Source organism: Mandrillus leucophaeus, unplaced genomic scaffold (assembly GCF_000951045.1).
Source record: "Mandrillus leucophaeus isolate KB7577 unplaced genomic scaffold, Mleu.le_1.0 Scaffold84, whole genome shotgun sequence".
NCBI classification, from domain to species: domain Eukaryota; kingdom Metazoa; phylum Chordata; class Mammalia; order Primates; family Cercopithecidae; genus Mandrillus; species Mandrillus leucophaeus.
Window position 1 is genome coordinate 3,002,511 of NW_012109141.1, and position 13,426 is coordinate 3,015,936.

The window sequence follows — 13,426 nt, forward strand, 5'->3', positions numbered from 1 at the left end:
TCTACCTGTAACATATTGGCCATTATAAATATCCCTACATATGTGTGTCTGATAATTTCAGTGTTACTTCTGAGTCATATTCAGATGCTTGCTTTGTCTCTTCAGACTGTCATTTCCCGACTTTTTTAATGTCTCACAATTTTTTTGTTGAAAGTTGAGCATATTTGTATCAGATAATAGGAAATGATGCAAACACACCTTTACTGTGAGGCTTTCTGTTAATTTGACTGTGAGTTGTGTTGTGTTTAATCTTTGTTACAGCTGTAAGTGTCAGGAGTTTCAAATTCTGCTAGCATCTACTTTCTTTCCTCTGTTGCTTTTGTGTTCTCCTAGGAACTTCTTAAAACCTGAGACTTGCAGCTATTTCAACTGTAATCCACAATTATTAAGCTGAAACCTTGTTAATTTGGTGGTTTTATGGGGGAAGGGAAGCTTTCTATAATATTATAATTAAATCAATCTTTTAGTGACCTTGCATCTCTTGGCGGTGACCTTCACAAGTGTTTCTTTCTCCAGCTGGTGAGACAGAAAGGCCAGAGGATGCTTTGTTAGATAATTGTCCTATTCCCAGGTGTGATAATGATCTGATAAGGTCTTTTCTCCTACCTGCCAGCCAGGTTTTTGTTATGGAGAATGATCTGGGTATATTTCAAGTTGGTTTCTCTACTGCTCCCCAGGCCAGAAGCACCAGGGAATTTCTTGATTCTTTACCATGAGAACTTACTGGAGGTAAAACCCATCAACATGTTAGGGACTTCAAAGACGGCGAACCTCAGGAGTTTATTCCTCATGCTATTTCGCACTCCACTTCCAGCCATTTGTTAAAATTACTCTTTAGGTGCTTCTATCAGTTCATGGCTTCAGCATCTTCTATGCCAGGTAAGCTGATCTGTTTTTTGTGAGATCGGTGATTTTTCGGGCAGTGTCTCTAGATTTCAGGGTACCAGTTTACTCTACTATCTCAATTCTTTGATTGTTCCTAGAAAATCCATTGATAGTTAGGTTGTTCTGGTTTTCTCGTTAAAAAAAAAAAAAGTTAATGACCAGCATGATCTTAACCTATTAGAGCTATAGCTAAAGTCAAGTGCTTACAATATAATGTTTGAAGAAAACCATGTTTTATTTTTAAAGAAAGAAAACAGATCAAAATGCAGAATGTATAGAAATTATTGCAACCCTGTTAAACCTACTAACAGTTTGAAATGCTTCCCTTTAGGTGGGAGGGTTACAGTTGGTTGTCTGTTTTTTACCATTCTATGTTTTCCAAATTGTGTTCAGTGACCATATTTTACTTTTATAATTACAAATATATTTGGAAACATTCTAGAACTCAAAGCAGAACATAATGTAGTTATCTAATGACTTTGGAGAAAATCTGCTTAGTTTTGATTCTTGGCTTTCCTCGTATTCTGAGTGATCCTGGGTGACTTTCTTAATTTTTCAGTGTCTCAGATTTCTCATCTATAAAATAAGAATACTAGTATTGGTATCCCCATAAAACTATCATCAGAATTAAGAGATTAATATATGTAAGCTTCTTAGTATCTTCAAAAACCTTTATTTATTATATTATTTGAAATAAGCAATTGAGAAATCATTTAATTATTAAAACAGATGTAATCTATTTTTCATTTCCCTTGACAAAGCCATAGTCTGAGTAACTCATCATCTTCTCAAGTGGGCCAATTAACTATTCCTCACCATCTGTTTGGCCAGTGATCTAGTCCCTTGCTCCTAGTCATACGCAACGGCCTTTAAGAGTGTGGAGGTCTAAGAATGCCGGAAGGGCACCAGATTGAAGAGAATTTGGCCATGAGAAATCACCAGAGGGGTAAAAAATACATAAATATTGTGTGTGTGTTTTGTGTGTGTACAAATATTTAGATGGAATAAAATATGCCACTTTAAAAAATTGTTTTTGCAATCTTATCTTGGCTTGCAACTCTGACATCAGTACAATAAATGTGAATATAATGTTGACCCACTTGACTGTCATTCCTCTGTGAAATCAATGTGTCATTTGTGTGAGGGATTTTAGTGGAGTTGACAGGGATCATATCTGACCTTTCTTGTTTATGATACCTTTTGCTAATATTTGTTTTATTCTTCTTTATAAGAATAAACGTGTTTCTTTCTGACTCTTAAAAAATGAAATATTTTAGTGGGATTGAATCTGTCAGCAGCATGACTTGATGTATTTGATTAACCCATTCCTGGGAAAATGGGTAAACTTTAATTGTTAATGGTAAAAAATAAAATGTATAACAATACTGCATTATAGAAAGCTTCTTAAACTATGCCTGTCATCGCCTAATATTTTTCATACTTGTCTGTAATCCACATAGAGCTTTAATTGACACTACTGTTTTTAACATGAAAAAGAGTAGAATTTTTCATTCTGAAACTGTAATTTTAAATATGATTTTGAAAGTAGATTCTAGAAAATTACAGAGAATATTAAAAATGTTGGGCAGTATTCAAAAAGAATTTATTCAAACTCCGTATTTACAGTTTATCTTGTATTCAATATAGAAAAGGCAAACAATGCAGGGATACACAATAATTTGAACCTAATATGGAGCTATATGAAAACCATGTTTTTCTCTATGATCAATAAAATATCTCTATTAACTTTAAAGAAAAACAAATTTAAAATGCAATGTTAAATGCTGATAAAAATAACTAATTTTTAAGCCTGTGCACACAGTGTTGTATACTTTAAATCTAATATCCCTTTTAATATTCACAATTGCCAATGAAGTAGATGCTCCTGTCACTATCACTGTATATATGTAAGTAATAAAGTCCTTGGGAAATCTAGAAGTGTTTTGTTATCAGAGAGATATGATGATACATAACAGTTTGCAACAGTTCTGAACAAAGTCACAGGATCATTAGGTTTCTACACAAGAAGACCACAATCTTTGCATATATAATTCATAAAATTTTGATAACTAAAAATGCATATCACACAAAAAACAGAATGAGAAGTGTATTTTGCAGGTGGTATTAATAAAACGTGGGGTTTTTTTTGTTTTTGTTTTTGTTTTTTGCGACGGAGTCTCGCCCTGTCACCTAGGCTGGAGTGCAGTGGAGCCATCTCGGCTCACTGGAACCTCTGCTTCCCAGGTTCAAGCAATTCTCCTGCCTCAGCCTCCCCAGTAACTGGGACTACACGCATGCACCACCACGCTCGGCTATTTTTTTTTTTTTTAAGTAGAGACAGGGTTTCACCCTGTTGGTCAGGCTGGTCTCGGACTCCTGACCTCATATGATTTGCCCACCTCGGCCTCTCAGAGTACTGGGATTACAGGCATGAGCCAATAAAACATTTTTAAGAACACTTTTCATTTCATACTTCCCCCATAAACTAGAATGACATTCAAATTGAAAAGACGGTTGTAAACAAAAATATCAAAATCTGTAAGTTCGAATAAATTCTATTTGTCCAACACTTGGAGAAGCACTGTTGGTAAATATCTGAAATTGAAAAAATAAGAACAGTGTAGACTCTCACGGCAGCGGCCGGGAACACTAGCCATTCACGTGTTGTGTCCTCCTTGGCTGACTCGCCGCCCTCGCCGACGCACCATGGACTCCCCGAGGCAGGTGGTCAACTTTGGGCCTGGTCCCACCAAGCTGCCGCACTCAGTGTTGTTAGAGATACAAAAGGAATTATTAGACTACAAAGGAGTTGGCATTAGTGTTCTTGAAAAGAGTCACAGGTCATCAGATTTTGCCAAGATTATTAACAATACAGAGAATCTTGTGCGGGAATTGCTAGCCGTTCCAGACAACTATTAAGGTGATTTTTGTGCAAGGAGATGGGTCCGGCCAGTTCAGTGCTGTCCCCTTAAACCTGACTGGCTTGAAAGCAGGAAGGTGTGTGGACTATGTGGTGACAGGAGCTTGGTCACCTAAGCCTGCAGAAGCCAAGAAGTTTGGGACTATAAATATTGTTCACCCTAAACTTGGGAGTTATACAAAAATTCCAGATCCAAGCATCTGGAACCTCAACCCGGCTGCCTCCTATGTGTACTATTGAGCAAATGAGATGATGCATGGTGTGGAGTTTGACTTTGTACCCAATATCAAGGGAACAGTACTGGTTTGTGACAAGTCCTCAAACTTCCTGTCCAAGCCAGTGGATGTTTCCAAGTTTGATGTGATTTTTGCTGGTGCCCAGAAGAATGTTGGCTCTGCTGCAGTCACCGTGGTGATTGTCCCTAATGACTTGCTGGGGTTTGACCTCCCAGAGTGCCCCTCGGTCCTGGAATACAAGGTGCAGGCTGGAAACAGCTCCTTGTACAACAGGCCTCTATGTCCCCGCATCTACCTCATGGGCTTGGTCCCCGAGTGGATTAAAAACAGTGGAGGTGCCGCGGCCATGGAGAAACTTAGCTCCATCAAATCTCAAATCTCAAATGATTTATGAGATTATTGATAATTCTCAAGGATTCTACGTATGTCCAGTGGAGCCCCCAAATAGAAGCAAGATGAGTATGCCTTTCTGCATTGGCAATGTCAAAGGAGATGATGCTCTAGAAAAAAGATTTCTTGAGAAAGCTCTTGTACTCAATATGTTGTCCTTGAAAAGGCATAGGTCTGTGGGAGGCATCCAGGTCTCTCAGTGTAATGCTGTCATGATTGAAGATGTTCAGAAACTGGCCGCCTTCATGAAAAATTTTTGGGAGATGCATCAGCTATGAACACGTCCTAACCAGGATAAACTCTGTTCTTGAACAACATACAAAGTTTAAAGTAACTTGGGGATGGCTACAAAAAGTTAACAAACACAGTATTTTTCTCAAATGAACATGTTTATTGTAGACTCTTCTTTCTTGAAAGAACAACAGCAAAACATCTATGGCTCTGTAAAGCTGGTGGGACGTAATGTTCACCTTAATTCTGAATTGAACTGGAAGCATTTTAAGAAATCCTGTTGCTTTTCTAACAAATTCCTACTTGTTTTGCCTTTGCTGCTACTATTTCTAGTTAGATTTCAAACTTGCCTGTGGACTTAATAATGCAAATTGCAATTAATTATTTCTGGAGTCATGGGAACACCCAGCATAGAGTGTAGGTGGGGCCCTCTAGGTGCTGAATCTAGACATCTGTGGGGTCTCCTTGGTTCAGCAGCTGTTGATTCAAGGTCAATATTGACCATTGGAGGAGTGGTTTAAGAGTACCAGGCAAAGGGTAAACTGTAGATAGATCGTTATACTGTTATTACAAGAGAAGTGACATACTTTATATATGTTTATATTAGCAAGGTCTGTTTTTAATACCATATACTTTATATTTCTATACATTGATATTTCTAATAATATGGTTATCAGTGATACATGTAGACACTTTTAGAATTTATTAAATCCTTGACCTTGTGCCTTATTCCATTAGCAACAGTTTCACCTCCTCCCCAGTCTTCCCCTTCCTCCTTTTAAGCTGTTTTATGAATAAGATCTAGAAGTTCTTGATTTATTTTTACTGTTCTTTCCATAAGTAGAAGAGAAAGTTGATTGGTTGGTTGTTTTTCAATTATGCCATTAAACTAAGCATTTCTGTTAAATTACCTTATCCTTTGTTCTCTTGACTGTTTTCTTTGTAATGTTTGATGACAAGAGTGATACTTTGCTGAAAAGTCTTTCCCCTATTGTTTATCTATTGTCAGTATTTTATGTTGAATATGTAAAGAACATTAAAGTCCTAAAACATCTTAAAAAAATAAGAACAGTGTAACAAATTTGGTTCTGGGCAAAATTTTAAAATGAGGAGGAGCAATCTGGTAGTAGATGGTATTAAATTGACAATAGAAAATTTATTTAAATACCATTAAAAATAAACCAAATTTAGAAGCTTTCATTTCCTGAAGACATGGCATAAAAAATAATAGGCCCCTGTTTTTCTCCTTCCTGGAAGTCGTGCCTAAAGATAACACAAAAGTGAGTTCAAAAATGAAATATCTGAAAACCTAAGACCAGAATTGCGAGAAATTCCTCATGGGAGAGATGGTGTTTTGTCTCCAAATGTGAATGGAGAAATGGGAGGGAGGGAGGAAGAGAAAGGACAATAAACCATAGGCAAAATAATGCTGGGGTTTCCAGAATATCATATAGTTGGAATAATGCAGTATGCAGCATTTTCAAATGGCCTTCTTTCACTTAGTATTATTCATTTAAGTTTCCTCTAAGTCTTTTCACTGGCTTGAAAGTTCACTTCCTTTCAGTACTGAAGAACATTCCTTTGTCTGGATGAGCCACAGTTTATTTGTTCATTCATCTTGAAGGACATTTTGATTACTTCAAAGTTTTGGCAATTGTGTATAAAACTGTTATAAACATCTTTGTGCAGGATTTTGTGTGGAAATAAGTTTTTAAATCATTTGGATAAATACCAAAAAGCACAATTGTTGGATTGTAACAACAGCATGCTTAGGGAAATGCCAAATGTCTTCTCAAGTAGCTGCTATGGACTCAACTTTGTCCCCCAAAAATTCATACACTGAAGGGCTAACCCCCAATGTGATGGTATTTAGAGGTGGGGCTTTTGATAGATAATTATGTTTAGATGATGGCATAAGGGTAGAACCCTCATGATGGGATTAGTACCCTTATAAGAAGAGACACAAAAATATCTTGCTTGCTTTCTGTCCACCATTTAAGAACAAATGGTTCTTAAAACAAGAACCATTCTATATTCCCACTAGCAATTAATGAGAGTTCATATTGCTCTACATCCTTAACACCATTGGTTGTCATTGGTGCTTTGCATTGTGTTTGTTCTAATATATGTGTAGTGAATCTCATTCTTATTCTAAATTGCATTTCCCTGATGACATAGGATGTGGAGCATCTTTTCATATGCTTGCTTTCCCTCTGTATGTATTTTCTGGTGAAGTGTCTCTTCAGGTATTTTGTGCATTTTTTAAATTCAATTGTTGCTATTGGAAGGTTCTGTATGTATTTGGGATAATGATCCTTTATGACATATATCTTTGCAAATATTTTCTTTGAGTTTGTGGCTTATCTTCTCATTTCCTTAGCAGTGTCTTTCATAAAGCACAAGATTTTAATTTTAATGAATTTCAGCTTATTGATAATTTATTCCATGGATTGTGCTTTTGGAGTTATATCTGGAAAGACATCTCCGTACCCATTTTTTTACGTTATCTTCAAGTATTTGTATAATTTTGTATTTTAGAATTAGGTCTATGGTTAATTTTGAGTTAATTTTAGGGAAGTGTGTAAGGTCCAGTTTATTTCTTTCCTCTCTCTCTCTTTCTTTTCTTTTTTTCTTTTCTTTTCCTTTTTTTTTTTTCAACTGGAGTCTCACTCTGTCGCCCAGACTGGAGTGCAGTGGCACAATCTCGGCTCACTGCAAACTCTGCCCTCTGGGTTCATGCCATTCTCCTGCCTCAGTCTCCTGAAAACTGGGACTACAGGCACCTGTCACCATGCCTGGCTAATTTTTTTGTATTTTTAGTAGAGATAGGATTTCACTGTGTTAGCCAGGATGGTCTTGATATCCTGACCTCGTGATCTGCCTGCCTCGGTCTCCCAAAGCACTGGGATTACAAGTGTGAGCCACCGCACCCAGCCTTTTCTTTTCTTCCCCCCACTCGCTCCCTCCCTCCCTTCCTTCCTCCCTCCCTCTTTCTCTTTTCTTTCTCTCTCCTTCCTTCCTTCTTTCTTCTCTTCTATCTTCTCTCTCCTCTCCTCTCCTCCCCTCTCTTCCCTTCTCCTCCCCTCCATTTCCCTTCCCTTCCCTTCCCTTCCCTTCCCTTCCCTCTCCTCTCCTCTCCTCTCCTCTCCTCTCCTCTCCTCTTCTCTTCTCTATTCTTTTATTTTATTTTTCCATATGGCTGTTCATTTGTCCCAGGATCATTTGTAAAGAAGAACACCTTTTATCCATTGCATTTCCTTTGTTCCTTGTCAAAGATTGGTTAACTAAATTAATGTTGGTCTATTTCTGGGCTCACTCTTCCATTCCATTAATATATATGTCTATTATTTTACCAGTACCAACACTGTCTTCACTGCTATAGTCTTATATTAAGTCTTGAAGACAGGTAATGTCAGTCCTTTAACTTTTTCCATCTCGTGCAATATTATATTGGCTAATTTGGGTCTTTTCCCTTTCCATATAAACTTCAAAATTAGTTTGCCAATATCCACAAAATAATTTGTTAAAACTTTGGTTGGAATTTAGTTAAATCTACAGATTAAAATGGGATGAACTGATATCTTGGTGATATTGAATCTTTATTCATGAACTTGAAATATCTCTCTAAGTATTTCTTCTTTGATTTCTTTCATCAGAATTTTGGAGTTTTCTTTATATAGATCTTGTACATCTTTTGTTAGATTTACAAGTGTTTTGTTTCTTAGGGTGCCAGTGTAAATGGTATTTTGTTTTTAATTTCAAGTTCTACTTGTTTATTACTGGTATATAGAAAAGTGATTGGCTTTTCTTTTTAGTACGTTAACCTTGTATTCTGTGACTTACTATAATTGCTTCATAGTTTTGCAATTTTTTTTCAATTCTTTAAGATTTTCTACATAGACAATCGTTCATCTGCAAAGACAGCATTATTTCTTCTTTTTGAATCAGTATTCATTTAATTTCTTTTCTTTTCTAATTGTTAACTAAGACTTTAAGTATATGTTGAGAATAAGTGGTGAGGGAACATCCTTGTCATGTTTCTGAGTTTAGGGAGAAATATTTTAGCTTCTCACAATTAATTATAATGTTAACTGTGTTTTTTTTTTTTTCATAAATGTGCTTATCAACTTGAGGAATTCACTCTCTATTTATAATTTGCTAATTGTTTTTATCAGAAATTGGTTTTGAATTTTGTTAAGTGCTTTTTCTGGTTCTGTTGATATGATCATGTGATGTTTCTTTTTCACTCTGTTGATGTAATGGATTACATTAATCAAATTTTCAATGTTGCACTAGCCTTAAATGCCTGGAATAAGTCTAATTTGGTAATGGTGTTGAGGCAGGAAAGAAAGAAAGAAAAATAAACTTAAATAAAAGGAAAACAGGCTTTCTATATTAGGCTGACTCATCCCAAAGATAGTAACAGGCAAAGCCTGGACCCAGGTGACATCTTAATAACATTATCTAGGAAGTTAAGACTCAAAAGAATGTGCTTTGGAGACTCTACCAGCACTCCCTCAATATAAGGATAAGAAAAAATAAATTTTCCTCTCTCCTTTTGTAATTTCCCCCTCGAATCTCACCTCCCTCCACGTGATTGTACCTTGCTCTGCAAGTTTTATAACATTATAGATTCCTGTTTTCTGTAACTAGTAACTTCAAGTGTTTTTTTTTTTTTTTTTTTTTTATCTGAGTAGTACAGTGAAGTTTATAAGACATGCCTGAGCTGGCCTGGACTGCAGCCATCTAGGTGCCATGGCAAAGGTTATGAGATAAGCCCATGCAAGGCACTAGAGTAAGCCTAGATAACAGCCATCTGGGCCGCAGAGCAAGAGTCACATGTAATCCTGAGTTATGCACCTTTTACAATTTGATTAACTGCCTTTGTTCTGCCTCTGTATCCTTACTTTCATGCCACTGTGCTTTGCACCACTGTAAGTTTGTTTCAAGCTAGCCCACCGCCTTTTAGAAGTGTGTATAAAAGTCAAGTGCTGTCTTTGTTCTGGGCCCAGTGTTTGGATGTTAATCTGCTGGGTCTGAGTGCACTCAGTAAAGTCCTCCTGTACCACCTATTGGTCTCTCCAGTCTCCTGATTCCCACAACGGTGTATAATTCCTTCCCTAAATTGTTGAATTCAGTTTTCTAATATCTTGTTAAGAATTAAGAATTTTGCATCTTAACAGATACTGAAAGATACTCGTCTGTAGTTTTTTTTCTTTTTCTTGTTTTTTTTTTTTTTTTTTGATAAGATCTTTGTCCAGTTTTGGTATTGGGGCTATGCTGGCCTCATAGAATAAGTTAGAAATAATCCCTCTGCTTCTATACTAAAATGAGATTATAGAGGACTTTTATAATTTCTTCATTAAATGTTTTGTAGGATTCACCAGCAACCCATCTGTTCTGGTGTTTCTGGTTTAGCAGGTTAATAAATATCGATTAAATTACTCTAGTAGATAAAGCCCTGTGTTAGTCTGTTTTCACATGGCAATAAAGATGCTACTCAAGACTGGGTAATTTATAAACAAAAGAGGCTTCATTGACTCACAGTTCTGCATGGCTGAGGAGGCCTCAGGAAACTTAAAATCATGGCAGAAGGAGAAGCAGGCACCTTGTTCACCAGGAGATAGGAGAGTGAGTGCTTGTGAAGGAGGAACTGTCAAACACTTATAAAACCACCAGATTTTGTGAGAACTCACTATCGTGAGAACAGCATGGGAGAAACCACCCCTGTGATTCAATCATCATCTCCCACCTGGTCTCTCCCTCGACACATGGGGATTATGGGGATTACAACTTGAGATGAGATTTAGGTGGGAATACAGAGCCAAACCATATCAAGCCCTATTCACATTGTCTATTTCTTCCTATGTGTTAGCAGATTGTGTCATTTAAGAAATTGGTTAATTTCATCAAGGTTATTGAATGTGTAGGCATTGACTTGTTCATACTATTTCTCTATTTTCCTTTTGATATCCATGGGATCTGTAATGATGTTCCCTCTTTCAATTCTGTTATTAGTAATTGTGTCTTGTCTTTTCTCTTTGAGTTAGCTTGGGTAGAGGTTTATCTGTTTCACTGATCCTTCCAAAGAACCAGTTTTTGATTCTTTTGATTTTTCCTACTAATTTTCTGTTTTTGATGTCACTGATTTATGTTTTAATTATTTTTATTATTTTATCCTGCTTATTTTGAATGTAATTTGCTTTTCTTTTTCTAGTTTTAAAGGGAGAAGAGAAGATTATTAAAATTAGACTGTCTTACTTTCAATGCTAAACATTTATCAGTAAGCACTGCTTTCACTGCATTCCACAAATTTAATGTCATACTTCTGTTTTAACTTAACTTTAAAGAATTAAAAAATATTCTCTTGAGATTTCATCTTTGGTCTATGCATTATTTAGAAGTGTGTTGTTTAGTCTGTATGTATTTTGGAATTTTTCTAGTTTAATTCCATTGGTGTGTAAGAGCATACACTGTATAATTATATTTTTACTACATATACTTTATCACATATCTGTCTATTTATCGATATCACTACGTATCCATCAATCAATCTTGCTTCTTTTTTTAAATAAAAATACATTTCAGAGTAACTTTCTGACTTCATACGTTTCTTCCTAAAATATTATTATGCACATTTTTAATATAATGTTTTCTTACAAATTTTTCTTTTCTAGGAAAATTTACTTATGGGGAAATTTATAAATCTTTATTGTACCACTTGATGAATTTGATAGTATGTACACTTGTGTAAAGCAAACTCATCCAAATAAAGAACTTTATTATCATCCTAAAACATTTCCTTATGCTCATTCTCATTCAAATACTTTTACTCATACTATAAATATAAACAATATCCTCATTATTTTCCCACCAGAGATTAATGTAACCTCCCCTAAATATTCATACTAATTGAGTCATAATTATGTACTCTTTGTATCTTATTTGTTTTACTCAGGATAAGCATCTTTTTTATTGTTTTGTTTTTGTTTTTGAGAAAGGGCCCAACTCTTGTCTCCCAGGCTGGAGTGCAGTAGCACAATCATGGCTCACTATAGCCTCAATCTCCTAGGCTTAAGCCCTCCTCCCACCTCAGCCTCCTGAATATGTAGGACTACAGGCATGTGCTACCAAATCCAGCTATTTTTATTATTATTATTCTTATTTTAGGAGAGATGAAGTCTTGCTATGTTGCCCAGGCTTGTCTCAAATTCCTGAGCTCAAGGAAGCCTCCCGCCTTGACCACCCAAATGCTGGGATTATAGGTGTGAGCCACTGCACTTTGCCCAGGATAAGCACCTTAAAATTAATCCATTTCATATTGCAGATCAGAAATTCACTCCATTGTATTACTAAGAAATATTTCACAGCATGAATTTATCTTACAGTTTGTATATATTCCCTGGGTCAGGGACACTTTTTCCAGGTTTAAGATATCACTAATTGAACTACTATTTCCATTTTATTGGCAGAATTTTTATTTAGCTAGGTGTGAGATTGCTATGTTATAGAACAGGTGCATGTTTAACTTTATAAGAAACTGAAAGACCATCTTTCTGTAGTGCTTATGGTACTTTACATACATCCAAAGTGTTCTGGTTGCTTCACTCCTCAACATGTAGTTCCCTGGTGGCTATACAGTGATATTTCACTCTAGATTTAATTTGCAATTACCTAATGGCAAATGTCTTTAAGTACTCTCTCATGTGTATATTGGTCATTCATATTTCTTCCTGTTAAGTGCCTGTTTAAATCATTACCCCACTCAAAATACGGGTTTTTTGTCCTTTTAATGTTGAGGTATAATTTTTCTTTATTACCAGTGTATCAGTGTTTTTTGTCAGGTATGTTTGTGAATATTTTCTCCCTGATTATTCCTTGCCTATTTATTTTTGACAAAGTTTTATATAAGGAGAATTTTAATAAGGTAAAATTTATTGATTGCCAGTGCTTTCTGTGTACTGCCTAAATCACTTTAACTATCTCAGGTCATAAAAACATGGTCCTTATTTCCTTTTGGAAAGCTCTTTAGTTTGGATTTTAAGCTAAGATCAATCTCCAATAGAGGGTCAAGGTATATATACATATATACACACACACATATATATACACACACATGCATATATGTGTATGTATATGTGTGTATATACATGTATATATATATGCCATGTGGCTTTCCATTTGCTCATTGTTACTTTTGTTTTTTCTATATTTTATCTATCCATATGGCTACACAGCCCAGTTACTATATATGCTCTGTTTTCTCTATATAACTATCCAGCTGTTATAAAATATTTTATGAAAAGACTTTCATCATCCATTGAATTGTTTTGTGCTTTTTGTTTTGATTTTATTTCTTGGGTGTATATTCTGTTCTGTTAATATTTTGATTGATCTTTACGGCAGTAACCCACTGTCTTGAATCCTGAATCTTTTTATAGTTCAACTTTAAGTCAGATGGTGAAAGTGCTTCAAATTTGTACTTTGATTTTTAGGATTGCTTTGGAAAAATCTATGTCTTGTACATATACATTTATATTTCTAATAAAAAATGGTAACTGGAGCTTATGATTTGCATTTTGTTGTATCTACATAATGAAGATAATTGAATATTAACAATACAGAGATTTCAACACCATGGACATGACATATCTCTCCAATTATTTAAGCCATTTTTACTTATTTCAGAAAATATTTTACTTTCTGATTGTATGTATTTATGCATTTTCTGTATCTTTGTTAAATTTCTCATTAATACTATCAA

General features: G+C 35.4%; 1 pseudogene across 1 annotated transcript; it reads left to right on the forward strand.

Moving 5' to 3' along the window:
• Positions 1 to 3,510: 3,510 nt before the first annotated feature.
• Positions 3,511 to 5,717, forward strand: LOC105530693 (annotated as a pseudogene). Its single transcript, XR_001004682.1, has one exon. The product of XR_001004682.1 is annotated as a phosphoserine aminotransferase pseudogene (transcript).
• Positions 5,718 to 13,426: the final 7,709 nt, after the last annotated feature.